Source organism: Trachypithecus francoisi, unplaced genomic scaffold, assembly GCF_009764315.1.
Source record: "Trachypithecus francoisi isolate TF-2019V2 unplaced genomic scaffold, Tfra_2.0 Lachesis_group18, whole genome shotgun sequence".
Taxonomy (NCBI): Eukaryota; Metazoa; Chordata; class Mammalia; order Primates; family Cercopithecidae; genus Trachypithecus; species Trachypithecus francoisi.
The window spans coordinates 14,790,061-14,812,432 of NW_022681463.1; the positions used below are offsets into that span (position 1 = coordinate 14,790,061).

General features: G+C 43.4%; 1 protein-coding gene and 1 pseudogene across 3 annotated transcripts in view; both read right to left on the reverse strand.

The window, feature by feature from the left end:
- Window positions 1-22,372, reverse strand: part of PCCA (propionyl-CoA carboxylase subunit alpha) — a 457,788-nt gene that overhangs the window by 51,073 nt on the left and 384,343 nt on the right. The window lies entirely within an intron of this gene.
- LOC117063553 lies at window positions 10,480-12,010 on the reverse strand (annotated as a pseudogene).

Consider the following 22,372-nt stretch of genomic DNA (forward strand, 5'->3'; position numbering starts at 1 on the left):
ATTTGTGCTCGTTTTGCTGCTGTACCTCAAACTGCAAAAGTTACAGCCGCAGTGTGGGCTAAGTGCCGAGTTAAAATGGAAAAGGCATGCAAGGCAAGCGTATACAGGGTTCGGTCCCATCCGCTGTCTCAGGCATCCCCTGGGGATTTTGGCACGGCTCCCCCGCGGAGAAGGGGGGCTCCTGTCCAGTACTTCCCTTCAGAAAGCCGCATTTTCAAGTTCCCTATTTCTGATTCCCCTTCGTGACTGTCATGCAGGGAGCAAAGAAAACCCATCGTGTCCAAGGAAATTTTTACTTTCTCCAGGGATTCAGAAAGCTGACTTTCTGACACTCAAACTCAGTCTGCATTGGGTGAGAAGGTTCGGTAGGGAAGAGGTGCTTTCTATCTCAGAATCTGCTGGAGCTGAGGGCGCTTTTTGATTTGATCTAGTTTCACTGTGTTTCATGGAGAGGTTCCCCTAAGAACAAAAGGTTCTATGGAAGTCACGTCCTTTATCCCTCCCCGTGTCTGCCTTAGCCAATCTCTCATTTGTAAAAAGAAAGCAGAGACCAGGCCATGGCTGAATAGTTTCAGACAGCCCCTATCCCACTGTCAGCCTTTGCTAAGTGTAATGCTTTAATTACAAGGGTCACACAAGGTCTTAAGACACAGGAATGTGTCTGAACGTAATCACTGTGTATGTGTCTCAGCCTAATGAGTAGGGGACTATCATGAGGGTCTGGTGGTGAAGATCCTGCAAGAAGGTGCCTTGTTTGAGATCTTTCAAGGAGACACAGTACTCAATGAATGTGGGTGAGCAGAAATTACAATTTAGTTGGATTAATTTTTGGTAGTAATATGGAGTTTTGCAAAGAGAAAGGCATGTGCTGAAGCTCTGCCTCACCCAGTCTGGTTCAAAAGTCAAGTATCAAAGAGTCAAGGGACCCTCCTATTCAGAAGAAAGCCCTGACTGGTTAATGTATTAGAAGCAAGAGTAAATGCTCCACAGGTTTTTCATTAAATAAAAGTAGATCTAGTCCAGGGGCTTTTCTGTAACAGGTGCTCCTAAGTCAGGAATCAAGACCCCTGAAGTAAGAAAACACAGGTAGGCAAGGGGGTACCTTCCCCTTTAACGAAAGTGGCCTGTCAGACTGTCGGGGAGCCTCTATCAGTGGAGCCAAGCCAGCTCCAGGGACACAGTTAAAGACCCTTGCCATCAAATGCAAAAGGAAGCAGTAGGGCTTAGAGTAGGCGATTTCTTACTAAAAATGGAATCATTTTTCAGTTTGGTGTAGAGTTGAGCCTTGAGCAACACGGATTTGAACTGAATGGGGCCACTTCAATGTGGATTTTCTTCTGACTCTGCTGCCCTTGAAATAGCAAGATCAACCCCTCCTCCTCTTCCTCAGCCGACTCCACATAAAGACGATGAAGATCAAGACCTTTATGATGATCCACTTCCACTTAATGAATAAATACATTGTCTTCTTGATGATTTTCCCAACATTCTCTCTAGCTTACTTTATTGTAGGAATACAGTATATAATCACGTAACATACCAAATGTGCTAAATGACTGTTTATGTTATTGGTAAGACTTCTGGTCAGCAGTGGGCTACTAGTAGTTAAATTCTGGGGGAGTCAGAAGGTATACGTAGATTACTGACTGCACAGGGTTGGCGTCCTAGCCCCCACGTTGTTCAAGGGCCCACTGAATCTAGGATGTTGTACCCCATCAGAATCTCTCAGGAGTCTTCCCTGTGCCACACTCAGTTATTCCCTCATTACAAGATTAGGCGTTCCTGTTATGAATGGGCATTCATTTTTGTTTTATTTTTGAGGATTTGAGGGATGGGTAACATGGCCTTCTCCCAGCATATAAAGAGCTTAACCTACAAGGCCCAGTTATTTCTTTAATAAAAGTGGGTAGCGGGGCTATGACTGATGATTATCTGTCAGAGAATAAGTGGGATTATTGTGTTTTTAGGTAACGTCCCAGAAACGATGGCTGTCCCTTGCCCGGAGTGAGAAGGTTCTGGTGCATGCAGAGCCAGATTACATGTGTGTTTCTATCCCTCTGAATCCCGGGCAAAGAGAAAAGTTGGTCAGCTTCCATTTCTCTTGTCTTACCAGTTCTAGTACCAAGAATTCTGCCACTATAATAAGAGGAGCCCCATTCTTGCTTTTTTTATAGGCTTATCCAGCAAGGCATTCTAGGTGTCACAAGCAACTCCCTTAAGCCAGCCTAGCAGGATTTCCAGGACGAGTGTTCATGTCCCAGGGCCGCTTAGGAGGTGAGAAGTCACGCCCAGGGTGACCACTCCTGAGGCCACCACGCCACGGTGCGCCTGGCTGTGAAGAGGCTCCTCACCAGGCAATTTCCTCCTCAGCAACGCGTGAGGGTAACAGCAGCAGCTCCTGGAAGCTGTTCCCTCCTCCTGTGAGAACTAAGTCAGAGGCTGAGAGTGTGCTAGGGGAGGGCACGCAGGTCTTCACACCTCTCAGTCAGGGACTTCCCCCAGGGCCCCCAGGGAAGGGGTGGGCCTCCCAGGCACCCGCCCAGCATCAAGAAAAGGGCTGAGAAGCTACAGTTCCAGAGTGGGAGGGAAAGCCCCTCGCCAGAACAGGCCGATCCCAGAGCCCCCAACACCTCTGGTGTCCACTTGGGCCCAGGAAGGCAGACAGTTGTCAGGGCTCTGGTGTGACCCACTGACAGCAGGCCACAGCTGCAAAGACCGCTCCTCGGAGGACTCACAACTTTTCTCTGGAGGAGACAAGACTATGTTGTTGAAGACAGACAATTTCCTGGGTCAAAGAGGGAAAAAAATCCACAGAAAAATAAATATGTTCTCAGACCTGCCCTTCTTCTTCAGGGTAAAATGCAATGAATTGCAGGCTTCTGAGCTAACAAGACCAAGTGAGGCCGAGGGCAGCTCACAGCTGATCATTTGCCAAGAAGCAAAAGCCTAAAAGGCCCGATTCGCTCGAGCTCGCCACGTTCAGCAGCAACCTGGAGTGACCGTCAGCGCAGGGCTGGGTGCCGCCTGCGGCCGCAGGCCTTGTCAGATACGGGTGGCCGGCTGTTCCTCATGCTCAGCGGACGGGACAAGAGGGGCCGCGTTCAATCCAGGGAAGGCAGAAGCTTCTTTCCCAGGCACCAAGGAGACACTCCAATGGAGAGGTTGAGAAATCAGGACCCGGGGTGAAGGGCGACCCTGCGACTGCCCACAGGAGAACACACGCTTCATGGGGCTCGCTCAATCATTTTGTTTCATTTATAACAGTCCTGAGATTTCCCTACCATACACTGCCCAAACTTGCTATTCCACAAGGAACACCACAGTTCTTTTTAGGAACAATCCTTGCTACAGGACTCTCTGGATGATTTTAAAAAAATTATTTGCTTAATGACTCTCTTCCCTTCATCAGCAGGGTCACTGCCTTGCCCGCAAAGCCCCCGTCTCTCACCTGCACCACCCGAATGGGCACTGAAAACTTAACGTTGTATAATATCAGATCATTAACATGCAGAAAATTGTATAACTTTCAGTAGTATTTTCTTACTCACTGAATTTCCAACAGGAATTAGAAACTCCACATCTAACTTAGTTGCCTTTAGGAAGCAGCTATGGTAACCAGTAAGTTCCCAGGATCCTGTCTCCTAAAGGTAAATAAAACTTTACTCCTGGGTGTGAAATATTTCCACACTGCTAGTTGCTGGGTGGTAACATTGAGCCAGGAGCTCTACTAAGTGCTATGCATGCACCAACTCATTTAATTCTCACTGTCGCCAATGAGGTAGACGGTACAATTACTCTCATTTTACAGACCCAGAAACTGTGCCGAGAGACAGTAAATGAGGCCAAGGAAATAGCCAGTAAATTAGCATGTGCTCGACTTTAAAGCAGGTGTCCTCGGTCATTACCTGGTAAATTACCTTTTGTATATAAGCAGATGGGATAGAATTATTGAAGTAGTAACTATAACATTTGAAAAGGAATTCAAGAAAGGAAGCAAGATAATTAATTTCTGTAGAGATTTAATACCACAAAACTAAAACATGGCAGAATAAAGTGACGAGCTTTGGAGTCTAAAGTCTTCATTCATTCTACTCCCTTATTCAACTGCCCTGCCCCACCCCTCAACCAGGTACTCTGGGGTCAGACCTCAGAGTCCCCTAGTTTTGCCATGAAGAACTAAGAAAGGTGACTGTGTGACACATGAAGGTGATTTTGATGCATATGAATTTGCATTTAGGTGCAGTGTGTATAACACCTGGTTGCCACTGGATGCTTATTTGTGATTCAGATTTCTGTTCTATTGAAATTGGTCCATTTCCCAATACCTAGAACATTGTCCACCACAAAATATGTACCTATCAAATACTTGGACAAATGAATGAGTAAATGGATCACAAACTTCCATGGGTATGCAAACTAAGGGTGGGGGGTAGACAGGACTTTTTCTTCCCCACTTCTGCTAATTTCAAACTAGTGACTTGGAAAGATACTTAATATGTTTTTCCTTTTTCACAATATTAGTGCTAATTAAATACAGTGTCAGTTATTACATCCCTTACAAACACATGTAGGTGGTCTCCAGAACAGGATTAATATCTAAATGAATAAGGAATTAAAACACTGGTATTTGAAGCTTTGACAAATATTTTTACTATCTGAGTTTCCAAGGCAAACTATCAGTTCACAGGCAACAAGGGGAAACTGCCCAGTAATGTACAAAAAATATTAGTTGGTTTAAATGTCAAAATTTTACAACATTCCTATTAAAAATTATACAAACAGCATTAATTTTCTCTTCTATGCTGATTCTTCTTTTTTCCTCTCTTTATGTAATGACCTTCCTGCACAGTATGTGATACCATTAAAAAGAGAGAGAATGAGCATAAGAAAATGAAAGGAACTCTGTGCTTAATATCAAAATCATTTCATTTGAGAAGAGACAAAAACGTCCTAGAAAATATATATTAACTGAAATGTATGTGCTTTGCTGCTTTTGGGGGCTCAAGTTTGTTTTAAAACAATAAAACAAATTAACATACACAATTTGGGCTACTTCTGCACTAATTATGATTTCTAGGGAAGAAGGCAGAATACCACAGAGAATATTTAAAAACAAGCCTGTCTTCATAGCCACTACGATGACCATAATAAAAAAGACAATAACGAGGGTCAGTGAGGATGTGGAAGAACTGGATCGCTCCATTGCGAGTGGGAGGGTAAAATGGTGCAGCCACTTTGGAAAACAGCTGAGAATTCCTCATAAAGTTAAACACCGAGTTACCACACCACCTGGAAATTCCACTTCTAGGTATACACCCAAGAGAAAGTAAAACCTTGTCACCCCAAAAACTCATACATGAATGTTCATAACAACATTATTCACAGTAGCCAAAAAGACAGAACAAACACCCACCAACTGACAGGTAAATAAAATGTGGTATATCCATACAATGGGACGTTATTTGGCCACACACAGGAATGACGTACTGGCACGGGCTACACCGTGGATACCAGTATGCTAAGTGAAAGCCAAAAAAGACAACACATTGTATGATTCCTTTTCTAAGAAATGTCCAGAATAAGGTATACACAGACAGAAAGTAGATCAGTGGCTACCACAGGCTGGAGGGGGTGGAAGGAGTGAGGAGTGAATGTTAATGGGTAGGGGGCTTCTTTCTGGGGTGATGAAAATGTTCTAAAATATTATCGTGATGCTAGCATAGCTCTGTGAACAGTCTAAAAACCAATGAATCGCTGGGTGCTGTGGCTTGCGCCTGTAATCCCACTTACTTGGGAGGCGGAAGCAGGAGGACCACTTGAGCCCACGAGTTCAGGGCTGCAGTGAGCTGTGACCGAGCCACTGCACTCCAGCCTGGGCAACAGAATGAGACCTCAGCTCGATTAATAATGGTAATAATAATGGTAATAATACCAAGTGTTAGTGTATGTCCCAAATATTGAATGAAACACAATTATAATAAAAATGTATTTGTTGCTTATCTCTCAACAAAAGAAACAACAAAAACAAGAAACAAAACCCACTGGATCCTCCATTTTAAGCGGGTGAATTATATGTTAACTGTATCTCAGTAAAATTGCTACAAAAGTCCTTAGAGGCAGACATTTGAAAATTCTCTGTAAATCAAACAGTTAAAGAATTCTGGCCTGCAAAATAGACATATATGACCAGGCACAGTGGCTCACATCTAGCACTTTGGGAGGCCAAGGTGGGAGGATGGCTTGAGCCCTGGGAGTTCGAGACCAGCCTGGGCAACGCGGTGAAATCCCTTCTCTACAAAAAATACCTAAAAAATTCACCAGGCATGGTGGCGCATTCCTGTAGTCGCAGCTACCTGGGAAGCTGAGGTGGGAGGATCACTTGAGTCATGACTGTACCACTGCACTCCAGCCTGGACCACAGACAGAGTGAGATCCTGTCTCAATATATGTAAGAGAGAGAGACAGAGAGAGAGAGAGAGAAGGAGAGACAGAGAGAAACAGTAAACATATAAAATTATAAGAATGGCAACAAAAGCAGCAACGTTGCAATGAATTTAAGGAATTTGCTTCCAAAGGCTAATACTTAACATGTGTACTAAGCAGGACACTGACTATGCCATCAAAAATAACTTTCATATACATAAAGGAAAAACATGAGTCTTTATCTTGGAAATTCCACTAAAAGTCAAATGAATTCATTTGCATTTAAAATTGAAGAAGAAAAAAGTTTTAGGTTATGACAGTTTTGGCCTATTTTAGACAGGTATTTATTAAATATTTATTAAAATGCTTGAGCTTGAAATAATACGATACATACCAGAAAGAAAACAAATATGAGCAATTCGGTCCCTACCTTCTGTTCAATAAAACTCACTTCCCACGGCAGGTGGCACAGAGAACTCCACCCAGGGGGTTAATCAAAATTCCCTTGGAATAATTGAAAAGCATCTGCATTTTTCCCCCAGAAACCACAAAAAAGTCACAGTAAGCAGAACATACGATCTTGATTATTAGCACTGTGCCTGTAGCAGCACAATGTGCTGTCCCCAGAAATTAAGTTACAAGACACGATGTCATTGTGCGATAAGCCAGAGATGTCTCCCCTAATGAGACTGGAAAACTCAAGGAAATCCAAAGAGAGACAATGATGATAATAAGTTGCATGTGTGATGTTTTGCTACTGTTGTGAAGCAAACTGCATATTGTGCCAAATGCAATCACTCTCAGAGCAGGCTGGGGCGGGATAGACTCTGGAGGTCACCGACCCCAACCTTTCATTTTACAACAAAGAAAACGGAGGTTTACGAAGGTCACACAACCAGTTTAAGGCATCACTGGGACTAGAGATGAGATTTTTCAGGGCTCTCTTCATGAAGTGTATTTTTCTGAGTATATGTACTATGGAGAGTGTAACCTACGAAATAGAAAATTCTTAGGAATTTCTGAGAGCTACACTGGTAAAACTCCACAGAGAAGTACTGTAATTGACCATCTGTGAAAGTGTACAACCAGAGTTTGGAGACACTCAAAATTCCAATCAAAGTGACCTGCGTGTCAGCCTAAGGGCAGGAGAATTGTAGTTTGACATCGTTTGGGTCTGTGCCTATTGTTTAGGTAGCTGAAGCCTAATCGACTGCAGAGGGCCTTTCTGTGGGAAGATAACAGCAGCGTAGAGGCAAAGAAAAGGGAAGGCATGAAGGTGGCCCTTGGAGGGTGTTCTGGGAGAAGTGATTAATTCACCAAGTTCCTGCACGGCACAGGTACACTACGTCACCCTTTGCTCTGATTACCACATAAACCAAGCTAGTTTGAAATTCAGGTGACTAATGACTTTCCTAATTATTCCATTCTAGAGGGCAGAACAGTCGGTCAGTATTCTGGAGGGCAGACAAAGATTTGGTCACTGGAAGAGAAGAAACATTCCTCCCCTCAAGCTAATAAATGCATATTCTGGCTTAGCTATCAATCCCTGTGAGTTTACTCACTATAGGTCCGTTTCCTAAAATCTGGTTACTTCTAAGTTCACAGCGTATTAATCATGTTTAAATTTTTTTTTTTTTTTTTGTATCTTATGATACTTTAACATTTTGCAGGGACTTACAGACCCAGAAAAGACACTGCCCCTCCCAGGACCAGCTAATTCCTCAATTTAGTAAAGAACTTGGAAGTAAGCCAACCACCCATTTTATCTAACACACACCAAGCCAATATTTTCCCTGCCTTAAAACATCCCAGGGCCAGGTACCAGGCAACTCGAGACTACCCCAAAGCCCACCAACATTATTCAAACCAGCCACGCACTGCGCTTCCCGAGGAAGCCCCAATAAGGTTCCTGTCCACGCTTTTCTCTGGCTCCTTTCTGCCTCCTGACCCACACTGGTGGTTCCCCTGTGCCCTGCATGGTGGGGTGTGCCCCATTCTCTTAGGTGATGTAAGTAATAAATTATTTCAAGGGCATTAACCTCTTCTCGTTGGCACTCAGTCACTTCCATAAATGAAAACCCACAGGTACCTTTCCAAACACCCTGCAAAATCAACACCAGATCTGCAGGACCACCGGGGGCCAGACTGCAGACTGGAGAGTTGATAGAGGCAGGAGGCAGAGAACTCTCCCCGGAGAACCTCTGACCCGCCAAGGTCGTCATGCACAGGGGGCTCTTGCCCAAACATGCTTGCGGTGAACAATTCTATCCCTTAACACACGTGCAGTAAGGGAAATAAATCAACGTAGAGTGGCTCAGACTAAGGGCCCGCACCTGCACTGGAAGGCCGGGATGGAGCCGCCAGGAATTCGTGCTGATAGAAATAGGGAACCCAGACCCATCAGCAGGTATATAAAGGCCCCTGTATTCAACTGTGAAGGGAGAACCGCAATCTGCTTTCAGGGCCCTTCCTTTAAGTTTTCCCTCTCGCTTAGTGCATTCTACTCCACTCATTCTCCGCGTGTCCGCCTGCCTACTTCTTCCTGGTCATGAGACAAGAACCTGGACTTTGCTGAGCTAAGGGGCAAAATATCCTTGTCGCAAGAGACAAGGCCCACGGAGCTCCTGCTGGGCCCCACCTGTCCCCTTCTCCCTAGCTGGCCTGCACATGTGAAGCCCCGCCACTGGGAAGATCCAGGCTTATGGAAAGCTCACGTGTGTTGTATCTGCACATGGAACACACAACACAGCATGTACTTATGTTAGTTCACCTTCAGCAAGCTGATAAACTGATAGCACAATATTGAATCGAACTTTTACTCTAGATAGATGTGGCATGGACAGAGAAGATCCATGGAGAAAACTACCGATGGGCAAATTTGAACTGTAAAATGTTTGCTCTATTTGAGAAGAAACTTAGATACTATGAAGTATCCAAAAAATACAGGCCTACCTCATTTTACTGGGCTCAATCCATTGGGCTTCACAGATCATGCACTTTTTGTAACTTAAATTTGTGGCAACCCTGTATCTATTGCCAGCATTTTTCCAAGAGTATGTGCTTACTTCACAACTGGGTGTCACATTTTGGTAATTCTTGCAGTATTTCAACCCTCTGCATTATGAGGAGACCCATTTTCATCGTTACCTGTTATGCTGGTGTGTCATCAGTGATCTTTGATGTTACCACTGAAATTGTTTTGGGGCACCACAAACTGTGCCCATATAAGAAGGTAAACTAGGCCGGGCGCGGTGGCTCAGCCTGTAATCCCAGCACTTTGGGAGGCCGAGACGGGCGGATCACGAAGTCAGGAGATCGAGACCATCCTGGCTAACATGGTGAAACCCCGTCTCTACTAAAAAATACAAAAAACTAGCCGGGCGACATGGCAGGCGCCGGTAGTCCCAGCTGCTTGGGAGGCTGAGGCAGGAGAATGGCGTAAACCCAGGAGGCGGAGCTTGCAGTGAGCTGAGACCCGGCCACTGCACTCCAGCCTGGGTGGCAGAGCGAGACTCCGTCTCAAAAAAAAAAAAAAAAAAAAAAAAAAAGAAGGTAAACTGTAATAAATGCTGTGTGTGTTCTGACTGCTCCACCATCTGGCCATTCCCCCATCTCTCTCCCTCTCCTTGGGCCTCCCTATTCCCCAAGACACAACAATATTGAAATGAAGCCAGTTAATAACCCTCCAGTGGCCTCTAAGTGTTCAAGTGAAAGGAAGAGTCACCTGTCTCTCACTTTAAATCAAAAGCTAGAAATGATCAACCTTACTGAGAAAGCATGTGGAAAGCTGAAACAGGACGAAAGCTAGGTCTCTTGTGTCAGTTACTCAACTTGTAAATGCAAAGAAAATGTCTTGAAGAAAATTACAAGTGCTGCTCCAGTGAACACATGGATGACAGGAAACTGAAATAACCTTGTTGCTGATCCAAAAAGTTTTTTTTATTTTTACTTTTTGAGACAGAGTCTCACTCTGTCACCCAGGCTGGAGTGCAGTGGCGTGATCTCATCTCACTGCAACCTCTGCCTCCCGGGTTCAAGCGATTCTCCTGCCTCAGCCTCTCCAGTAGAGTAGCTAGGACTAACCATGCCCAGCTAGTTTTTGTATTTTTATTTTTTAATTTAATTTTTAATTTTTATTTTTCGGAGACAAGTGAACATTTATTTTTGGGCCTTTCTTCCTATGTGTATTTCAAGTCTTTTTCAAAACAAGGCCCCAGGAATCTCCAGATTCAATTATGTCCCTGGGCTTGGTCAACTGCTGCAGGAGTCTCAGGGAGCCTTGTACAAATGCTAGAGCTACTCGTTTAGCAACATTAAACCCTAGGATAGAAGATGAACATGGAATGTGTTGATTTCAGAAGACGCAGCAGCCAATGTAGAAAGCACTGGAATTTTTCCTTGGAACTGTGATGAGAGGTGTCTGCCATGAACATAAGTGACTGTCTTTTCTTTGACCCTTCCTTTCCAGTTTTTGAAGATTAAGCACGAAACAATCTTCTCTGAAGATACTTGATAAAAAATTCCCCCCAAAAAAGTCCCAAAACACACGCTTCCACTTCACTGATAAAACTTTACTGTAGTTTGGCACCTGCGTCTAGTTTAGCTGGCGGATGAGCTGATTGATGTGTTCACCCTGATAGCCAGGTGTGCCCACCTCCTTGAGGAAGCCCACTCTATTTTTGGTAGCATGATGGGCCACTGAGAGGTGCAAAGGGCGCAAGAACCACGAGATCGCCTGGAAATGCTTCCCCAGGTGCTCCTCAATCACTGTGCTGTCAAAGGGATGGTCTTATTCTTGACCTTGACCATGTTTCAAAATCCATTTCCAGAGAGAATTCAGATTCAGAAATCCCCAGGTCACATAAGATTCCATCATATGCAGCAGTTTTAGATTCTAGGTGGTGACTTTTACAAAGACACCACTAAAAATTTTCTTTAGGCAAACCTTGCAATGGTTTTCTGCACTGGTAAACTCACATGCCATCATTCCTTTTTTTTTTTTTTCCTCGAGACAGAGCCTAGCTCTGTCACCCAGGCTGGAGTGCAGTGGTGCGATCTCAGCTCACTGCAACCTCCACTTCCCGGGTTCAAGCGAGTCTCCTGCTTCAGCCTCCCAAGTAGCTGGGACTACAGGTGCCTGCCACCAAGCCAAGCTAATATTGTATTTTTAGTAGAGATGGGGTTTCACTGTGTTGGCCAGGCTGGTCTCAAACTCCTCACCTTGTGATTTGCCTGCCTCAGCCTCCCAAAGTGCTGATATTAGAAGCGTGAGCCACCACGACCGGCCACACCGTCAATTCTTTCGATACGTACAACAAAGGCCAAGGAATGTTTATCTGGCAACTCCAAGGCATGAGGGTTCACTTCTAGTCGTCTGAGACGCACCTTGTCACATTTCTGCGGCCAGGAATCATGTAGGAATGATTCCAGTCACTTAAACCTGAGCCCTTTTTCCTTTCCTCTGCTCCTCTTTGCCAAAAGTGCCTGCTTTGCCTGGGTAGCTTTGAGAGCTTAATAAGCCTTCCTCTTTTTCAGGAGATTTTCTGGAACCAAAGGGATTGTGTCTTTGTTCTTGCTCTGCCATTTTTCTAGTATCTTTCTGGCATCTGGGTCTAGTTCAGCTGGTGGATGAGCTGAACTAGTGTTGCAGCTCGATTTTTGTATTTTTAGTAGAGATGGAGTTTCATCATGTTGGCCAGGCTGGTCTCAAACTCCTGACCTCAAGTGATCCACCCGCCTCGGCCTCCCAAAGTGCTGGGATTATAGGTGTGAGCCACCGTGCCCAGCCTAAGTTTTAGTGGTTTCCACAGACGATCAAACCAGCCACAACATTCCCTTAAGCCAAAGCCTAATCCACAGCAAAGCTCTAGCTCTCTTCAATTCTATGCAGGCTGAGAGAGGCGAGGAAGCTGCAAAAGAAAAGTGTGAAGCTAGCAGAAGTTGGTTCATGAGGTTTAAAGAAAGAAACTACCTCCATAACATAAAAGCGCAAGGCAAAGCAGCAAGCGCTGAAGCAGCAGCTGCAGCAAGTCACGCAGAAGGTTTAGTTAAGATTACAAATGAAGGTGGCCACACTAAATTACAGATTTTCAGTGTAGACAAAACAGCCTTCTGTTGGAAGAAGATGTCCTCTCACTTTCACAACTAGAGAGGAGAAGTAAACATCTGGCTTCAAAGGACAGGCCGACTCTCTTGCTATGGGCTAATGCAACTGTTGACTTTTAGTTGAAGCCAATGCTCATTTACCATTCTGAAAACCCTAGGGCCCTTAAGAATGATGCTAAGTCTACCCTACCTGTGCTCTGGAACGGAACAACAAAGCCTGGATGACAGCACATCTGTTTAGGACACGGTTTACTGAATATTTAAAGCTCGCTGTGGAGACCTACTGCTCAGAAAAAAAAATTTCCTTAAAAATATTACTCCTCATTGACAATGCACCTTGTCACCTGGGAGTTCTGCCGGAGATATACAAGGAGATGAATGTGGTTTTTGTGCCTGCTAACACAACATCCATTCCTCAGCCCACAGGTCAAGCAGTCATTTTGGCTTTTAAGTCTTATTATTTCAGAAATTCCTTTGGAAGGCTACAGTTGCCACTGTGTTTCCTCTGATGGATCTGGGCAAAGTAAATTGAAGACCTTCTTCACCATTCTAGATGCTGTTAAGAGTATTTGTATTGAATTCACATGGGAAGAGGCCAAATTATCAACATGAACAGGAGTTTGGAAGAACTAGATTCTAACTCTCATGGATGACTTTGAGGGGTTCAAGAAGTAACTGCAGATGTGGGGAAAATAGCAAAAGAACTAGGAGTGGAGCCTGAACACGTGACTGAATTGCCGCAATCTTATGATCAAACTTGATGCTGGGCGTGGTGGCTCACGCCTGTAATCCCAGCACTTTGGGAGGCCCAGGCAGGCGGATCACATGGTCAGGAGATCGAGGCCATCCTGGCTAACACGGTGAAACACCCATCTCCACTGAAAGTACAAAAAATTAGCCAGGCGTGGTGGCAGGCGCCTGTAGTCCCAGCTACTCAGGAGGCTGAGGCAGGAGAATGGCTTGAATCCGGGAGGAGGAGCTTGCAGTGTGTGGAGATTGAGCCATTGCACTCCAACCTGGGCAACAGAGCGAGATTCCTTCAAACAGTCAGGAATAACTCCCAACCACCCAGATGCTCATTTGAGAAGGAAGCCACGTTTGTCACTAGATCTGGGTTTGGTCCTACAGCTGCTCTTCTGATATAAACCACACTGAGAAAATTCCTTACTTACTGTCCGTTTATAATGAAGGTGTTAACTGCATCTGAAACTGGTGATCTCAAAGGGGAGACTTCAGTGAGATGACAAACATACGGTGTTAGGTACCTACAGGCACTCAGCAAGCAATGATCATCCCCCGGCCAACCTACTTTACAGGTCGGCTTATTGAGTGGCTGAGACAGGAAAACAGTGGTACAAGTTTTTGGCCATGGTCAACTGTAAAGGAAATTTTTTTTTTTTTTTTTTTTTTGAGAGAGACTCTCCCTCTATCACCCAGGCTGGAGTGCAGTGGCACAATCTCAGCTCACTGCAACCTCTGCCTCCTGGGTTCAAGCGACTCTCCTGCCTCAGCCTCCCAAGTAGCTGGGACTACAGGCACAAACCACCATACCCAGCTATGTTTTTTATTTTTAGTAGAGATGGGGTTTTACCATGTTGGCCAGGCTGGTCTCAAACTCTTAACCTCAGAAGGGTAATTGTCAGAACCTATCCACTCATTCTTTTCCTAACCCCTAAGTCAGGCAGGGATTCTATTTCAAATGAGGGTACTTTGACACTGCAGTGTCGCTGTGTTCCCTGGTGCTTGGTAATTACCTTAGGTAATTAACACGGATACCTTAGAAATGACCTTAGCTGTTCCTCCCACAATCTTGAGAATTTATACCACACAAAACATATGCGGGCTTGGGAAGGCTATTTCTCAGGAACACACACTTGAGATGCCGACTACTGTGTGGCTTCCTAGGTGTCTTGTCAGGCATCCTGCCACATACTTCCTCGCACAAGGGGTAAAGTGCCACAAAATATTAAATAGCCAAGCAATTAAATAGTAGCTGCAAAAAGAACAGAAGAACTTCACAGATGTCACTGTGAGGTGATGCTTATAACACACTCATGTCTTACCAGGAGGATTACTGGGCTTTTACAAAACTGAAGACCAAATGAAGAGCAGCAGCTTCTAGAACAAGGTATTGAGCTGCACACTCACTGTATACCCAAAATGTGTCTTTGGTAAGCAGTAACAGTACATCTACTCAAATGGTAAAAAGGACCCAAATGAACACAATGCAATCACACAAGCTAGACTTTGCCCTAAATTCCATGAATGGCTATGCATGGTAGACCTAGTTCATGATCCAATATGAGGAAGAATAAGAAAAAGCACCCCTTACACACTTCCAAACAGCTAATTGCTAAACAGATTCCTAAAGTAAATCCAGCATCAGGCCAGGTCAAGTTTGTTTAATTAATTAATTTATTTATTTATTTATTTTTGAGACGGAGTCTCGCTCTGTCACCCAGGCTAGAGTGCAGTGGCGCCATCTCGGCTCACTGCAAGCTCTGCCTCCTGGGTTCACACCATTCTCCTGCCTCAGCCTCCCAAGTAGCTGGGACTACAGGTGCCCATCACCGCGCCCGGCTAATTTTTTGTATTTTTCAGGAGAGATGGGGTTTCACCGTGTTAGCCAGGATGGTCTCAATCTCCTGACCTTGTGATCCATCCGCCTTGGCCTCCCAAAGCGCTGGGATTACAGGTGTGAGCCACGGCGCCCGAGGCCAGGTAAAGTGTATTTTCTTTGCACAAGATATTCAAGTAGGTCATGACATGTGTACTTTGTAAGCTTCCAGCCAGTAAGTTTCACATGTGTTCTGGAGTCTCTCCCCAACCAAGCTCTCTGCAGCTATCTGGCAATGTTTGGAGACAATTTTGGTTGTTATACCTGGAGACATGTTCTGACATCTAGCTGGTGGACGCCAAGGATGCTGCTAAGGATCCTATGATTCCTAGGGCAGTCTCCCACAACAGAGACTTGTCCAAAATGTTAATACTGCCCAAACAGATAATACTGCCCCTGCTCTAGGGCAAAAATAAAAATTATCACTGTATATGAGACTTGAAATAACTCAGACTGAATCTAAAGAATTATACAGGTGATAAGTAAACTTAAAAGATACAGTTGATGACACTATGGACCTAATTAAACTTTAGGTCCCATCATATCACTCCCTGATTTTAAAAAAGTATGTATTATGAAAGTACATGTTAATTAGCACAAATAATCAAATGTTTGCCCCATCTTCTCATTCTGAAAAGGATCCATAACACTGCTCCTAAGCTTGGCTCATGAGGCCAGGAATATCATGTGTCTTTTGGTATTGACTTTCCAAACTAGATAGTCATCCTACATTAATGTTCAAAATATATTCCAAACTCTAGTCCTGGTGCATTTTAAGCTGATTTCAACATCAGACATGGGGGTCAGCTTTTCTGGGAACAAATCTGGGAACCTGTATTTTCACCAGGATTTCCTGGTGATTCTCAAGCATGATAAAACTTGAGAACCACTGACTTAGACTTTGCTTCTATAAGAAAAGAGCTGCCACTCCCACTTCCTTCCCACTATTAAGAGTGACAAATAATTCATAGGTAAAAGAGATCAATAGTCCATAGTAACATGACAGTGCCCCGAAACGGCCTACCTAAAATGATATCCCTTTAAAAGTGAGGCCAGTAGAAGAAAGAGTATCTCATAGGCACTATCATAAAATGTCCTGTATCAGAATGGTTTTGCCATTCTTTCCATCTGAATATATTTTAAGCAGCACTGTTTAAACACAAGGCACCCAGTTCCTCCCTGGTCAAGTTTGGTATTGCTGATTCGCAAGATTCTTCAAGGAGACAGATGTTTTCAGCACCCTGCCACCACAGGGTACACATTTAAATATGTGCTTTCTATTCCGGATTCACTAACAAAACATTAACTCTGTGAAGGGGTCATAACCAGGGGGTGAACACAAATTTGGTTTTTCAAATAAAAGGGAACAATTTTTTCATTCTGGATTTTTCTGTAGGCCAAGCACCAAACTGTAGACTCGGTGGAGACTGTCACTTCAGATGCTAGCATGTCTCCAAGCAAGACAAAGGCGGGCAAATGAAAGGGAAAATGAAGCAAAGGGAGAGTAGGGAGCTACAACAGAAACCGAGTTATTCTTTGCCAAGTGCCTGCCATTTCAGGCATCTTACGAACATTTTCTTTTTCAGCCCTTGCCGTCTCCCTAAAAGCAGATAATGTCTATTCTGCTGATGAGAAAATTGAGGACCAGAGAGGTTAGGTAACCTGCTCAAATTCACAAAGCTAAGAGATGGGTGATCTGAGATTCAAATGCAGGAAGACCAACTGCGTATTCCTCCCCAACCCCGCCCGCTCCAGGGTTCCCTAGCAACCCAGTAGTGGTTCATGGTAATTTCCTGTGAACATGTAACTTGTAATCTCCAATATTTTAAATGGAAAACACTGCAAGGAGTATTGCATGTTTGATTTTTACAACTCACTCTAAGGTGTGCTGTGGCTTATTCATCTTAGCAATTGAATGGAATCAAGTGAGCTGACATATGTAGAAGCACTCTAAAGCCCTAAAGCATCATACACACATAAGGCATATTTATAAATATTAATTTTACTTTGAGGATCTTTGGCAGGTGGCAACAGATCCTGAGATACTTTGAAATAATTTAGTGATACCCTAGGATATGGTGAAATCATAACTGAGGTTACACTAAACTGGCTTCTAATAGTACATACAAATGATTTCAGTAATAAACATGTCATCATTTTGTAAGTGACTCCATTAGAGATGACAGGCCTCCACCTTAGCTGTGGGCATTTCCTGGAGCTCTATTCCAGACCTGGCCTCTGCTTTGCCATTGTCCCCTTGGCCAGGTTCATCTACTGCATGGCTTAGGACCTCACCTCTGCTGGGGCATCAACTTACGTGCTCACTCTTAATCTTCTTCCTGCTCTCCAGACCAGAAATTTCACTTACATTATACATGTCTCTTGGCATTTCAAACTTAAATTCGTTAAATCCACCTTTTTAATCAAGTCCATCTTTTCTCTGGTACAATTCTTCTCTTCTTCCTGTTTTTCCTCCCTCAGTCAACTGCATCAGTTATCATACTCTAGAAATCTCAGAATCATCTTCAATTATGCCCAATACATAGAATTGTACACTGGATTCTAAAGTGGCTCTCAAATGTACCCTCTTCTTTGCCTATTCCCATAAGTTGTCTCACACACTCACACACACACACACACACAACGCACACCATTAAAACCAACCACCTCTGATGAGATTATGATTCTTCTTTCAACTCCTTCGTGAACCTCAAGGTCTAGGGAATGCCATCCAACCTCCTTGGAATGGTCTTGTGTCATCTTGCCCCCAACAGGCTAATTTCATCTTCCAAAGGCATCTTTGTTGCCCTGCCCATCACCCTCATAAGCCAATCTGCTCTTCCTTTAACACTTGGGACATCTTCGTACCTCTGTGCCTTTATTAATGTCATTCCATCCTCTTTCTCCATCATCAGTACAGAGTACAGTTTCTACAACCTGGCATCTCTAGGCCTACTGTTCCCCCCTATCTGAAATGCCTTCTCCTGCTTGCAAACTCAATTCGTCCTCGAAGTCATAGCACAAGCTATAAACACTGGAAAACTGTTCACAATTTCTCCACTTTCTTCACCTCAGCCCCAGAATCCCTCTACTTCATACACACCTCTGTTAGCATTCTTATCACTGTACACTGTAATCAGTCATTTACATTTCTCTATCCCTAGGTGACAATGGGCTCAATGACTGCAGGGATATTTGTTCCCTTTGAATTGCCAGAATTCAGTGTCTGTCATCAATGTAAGATGACTGCGGACTCCCATGACTACCATTAACTGCTAGGTCTTATGCTCATTTTCAAAAAGTAATGTCTAATAAGATATGAAATACAGTTCTTCTCTTACCTGTGTTTACTGAGGTGTACTTGACAAATGAAATGCAAACTCTTAACCAGAGACCTATGACCTATGGACTGTACTGTTGTTTATCAATAAAAGAAACAAATAATAAAGCTAACAGATCTACAGTTCTCTCTGCTACTATATGAGCCTATGCAGTACCCATCTCAGCACTTACCATGTTTGCATGGTATTAGTTTGTCTGTCTTTACCAGCCAGTGTGCTACTTAAGGGTAGGGACGAAGTCATGCTCATCTAACCCACTTGCTAGCAGACAGTATAGCAGGCAGGCAATGATTTCTTTTAAATTTTTGTTCGGAATGCATGACACTGTAATACTAATAACCAAACTTTTATATTATATAGAGCATGGTAATTTCAAAAGAATAAAAACTGAGTTATATTCCAAAAGTTCATTCTTAGATTGGTTACATGGCACACAGAACACACATTACCACAAAAACAATGTTCAAGATTAAGATTACATTTATATTCCATTTCATAAAATCTTATTCTCCCCACATTTTGCCTGAAATTTGTATATTTAGGGGCAAATGCAGGAAGGAACGCTATAGATTTTCTTAGCACTGTAAAATATATCGGAACATCAGAAAACTTCATCGCCCCTCCACAAAGTGTCTGCTCTGTGACCACCACCTGCTTCCTATTGTTGGACTAGAAAAGGGTCAGGAATACAAAGAGTGTGACTTAGCTGGGAGGAAGCCCTGTGGAGTTGAGGGTAAACAGTCTATAAAGGCTCTGGTTTCTATGCCGGATACTTTATCTCCTTCTCTTTTCCCCATCCAGAGAAAGTGGGGACCAATGCAGCTTGGGTTAGGCAGGTAAGATCCAAGGGGCAACTCAACCAGATGACCCACCAAAGCAGAGCACAAGTGCAGAGTCTACCCTAGCAGGACTTGGATCAGCTGCAAAGGCAGGCAGGGACAGGTGGAAAGTTACAGCGTGTGTGTGCAAGAAACCCCAGTAAGCCATCATGTCATTCCAGAAACCCCACTGACACAGAAACAGGGATGGGACAGAGAGAAGAGATCAACTTAAGTCAGACATGTCCAGTTGAGGGGCTGCTTCTGGAATTATGAGATATAGAAGACTGAAGAAGTTCTCTGGAAGTTTATGTTTAGGAGATGATACACAAAAAGGCATGACATCACTTATTTCTCAAGAGAATAAAGAAAAACAAAACAAACTTTATTCTTTTCTTTTTCTAATTATTTAAATTTCAAACAAATGAGTCTGCTCTATTAAAATTTGATATCCATAAATGAATTTTCAGAAGCAGAAGACCTTTTTGATGATGTTTACATATCTATAAATATGAATGATGCAAATTTTGAGTCCTATGATATCAGATGACAAGATACAGCACAAGTTTCAGCTCTTGCTAATTAAACGAATCAATTAAGAGCCTACAGTTGCAACTGTGTAGCTGCTGTTCTATAGTAGCAATAACAACCCCACGGGGAGGTCTTTTACTACATTAAAATGCTGTCCTCCACAACTCCATCTGATATTATTAGAAACAGTTATTTGTGTCTTGCTGTCATATTAGTAGCAAAGGCAAATTATGGAAATATGCAGACCAGAATGGTCCCAGTATGAGATCAGGTTGGGTTTTCAGCCTCCAAGGGAACAATTGCTGAAATTCCAAAGTTCCCCAAAGTTCTTTAATGGAACTGATAAATCTATCAGCACAGCATTCATTTAGAAGCTAGGTAAGGGTCACATATTTACATACCTTCCTGCTAAGCTGATACAATTCAACTAGATGAATTATCATATTAAGTTTACCCTCCTGAGTTAAACTGATGGAGTTCAAAATTGTTTTCGATGGTTGTCATTAATCGCTGTTACTTCATAAGTGCTTACTTTGAAATCTAATTGTGCTGGTGTATCAAGGGTCATATTAATAGCATTCTTAATGGTAAATCTTTGTAAAACATGTTTACTCTACTAATATTATCACTCAAGCTTTCAAGAGTAATATGAAATAAAGTATATTTATTATCAGTAAAAACGTAATTTAAAATGTACAATTTGAGATTTAAATTAGCTTTAAGAACTTTAGCATCATTTAGTTTCATTAGATCTCTGGCTAAGCTTCAAAGATATAGAAAATTTGATTGTTTCTCAAGAGTCCTTGGGTGAATGCCAATACTGCAGCCACGAAGAAGCTGTTCAATGGAGTCTAAGCTTATTTTCCCTTTCATACAAACATTGTTTTCGAAAGGGAAGAAAAGTCAGTCTCACTGAGATATGTTTGCCTTATGATAGTATTTTAAAACGTAAATTATAATAAAAATTTGCAATAAAATGGTAACTTCTGCATTCTTAAAGTAACAACAAAATATTTATTCTTCTTGTGAAGCACAGTTCAAGTAAGGAATTGTAGTTAAGTAAAACAACAGCTCTTTCTGATTTCTTTGTGAGTTTATACTATCTGATGTACACAGACTCAGAGCTTCACCAAAAACATGCAAACAAAACAAACAAAACCCAGACAATTTGCAATCTGAAATGGGCATAGATATCCTGGAAAAATTCTGGGATCTGCAGCTTACCAACTAAGTGTATGTTAGGGACTGAATGTCCAAATTCATATGCTGAATGCCTAACCCTCAATGTGACAGTATTTGGAGATGGAGCCTTTCAGAGTTCATTACAGGAGGTCATGAGGGTGGGGCCCGATGATGGGATTAGTGCCCTTAACAGGAAGGGAGATCAGAGTTTGCACTCTCTCTCTGCTAAGGGGGAAGAGGCATCTGCCTGCAGCCTAGGAAGAGGGCCCTCACCAGGAACTGAATCTGTTGGCACCTTACTTACACTTCCCAGGCTCTAGAACTGTGAGAAATAAACATCTGTTATTTAAGCCACCAGGTCAATGGTGTTTCATTATGGCAGCCTGAGCAGTTGTACTTAGCAGTTACTGCAGAGAGCTCCCTGGATTCAGCAGTCAAGCAATTTGTTCTTAAGGTACTCTGATGGTTAACAGCCTGACTTTAAAGTCAGCGAGGGCTGGTTTTGCATCTTGGTTCTACCAATTATTACCATAGGATACTTATTTAACCTTTCTATGCTCACTTTTGTCTTCTGAAAACTAGGCATACCCATCTTCAGTGTTTCTGCATTTTTGAGTATGGGGCACAAACTGCAGTCATACAGGTGATGATAATCGGTATGAAAACACTAGGGAAATAAATGGTAGTACTCAAGTGAGACCTAAGAAGTAATGCTCTGTTCGTACAATATATATATATGTATTTTTTTTTTTTTTTTTTGAGGCGGAGTCTCGCTCTGTCGCCCGGACTGGAGTGCAGTGGCCAGATCTCAGCTCACTGCAAGCTCCGCCTCCCGGTTCACACCATTCTCCTGCCTCAGCCTCCCGAGTAGCTGGGACTACAGGCGCCCGCCACCTCGCCTGGCTAGTTTTTTGTATTTTTAGTAGAGACGGGGTTTCACCGTATTAGCCAGGATGGTCTCGATCTCCTGACCTCGTGATCCGCCCGTCTCAGCCTCCCAAAGTGCTGGGATTACAGGCTTGAGCCACCGCGCCCGGCCTTTTTTTTTTTTTTTTTTGAGAGGGAGTCTTGCTCTGTCACCCAGGCTGGAGTGCAATGGCTCTCAGCTCACTGCAAGCTCCGCCTCCCAGGTTTACGCCATTCTCCTGCCTCAACCTCCTGAGTAGCTGGGACTACAGATGCCCACCACCTCGTCCAGCTAGTTTTTTGTATTTTTTTTAGTAGAGATGGGGTTTCACTGTGTTAGCCAGGATGGTCTCGATCTCCTGACCTCGTGATCTGCCCGTCTCGGCCTCCCAAAGTGCTGGGATTACAGGCTTGAGCCACCGCGCCCAGCCTCGTAAAATATATATTTA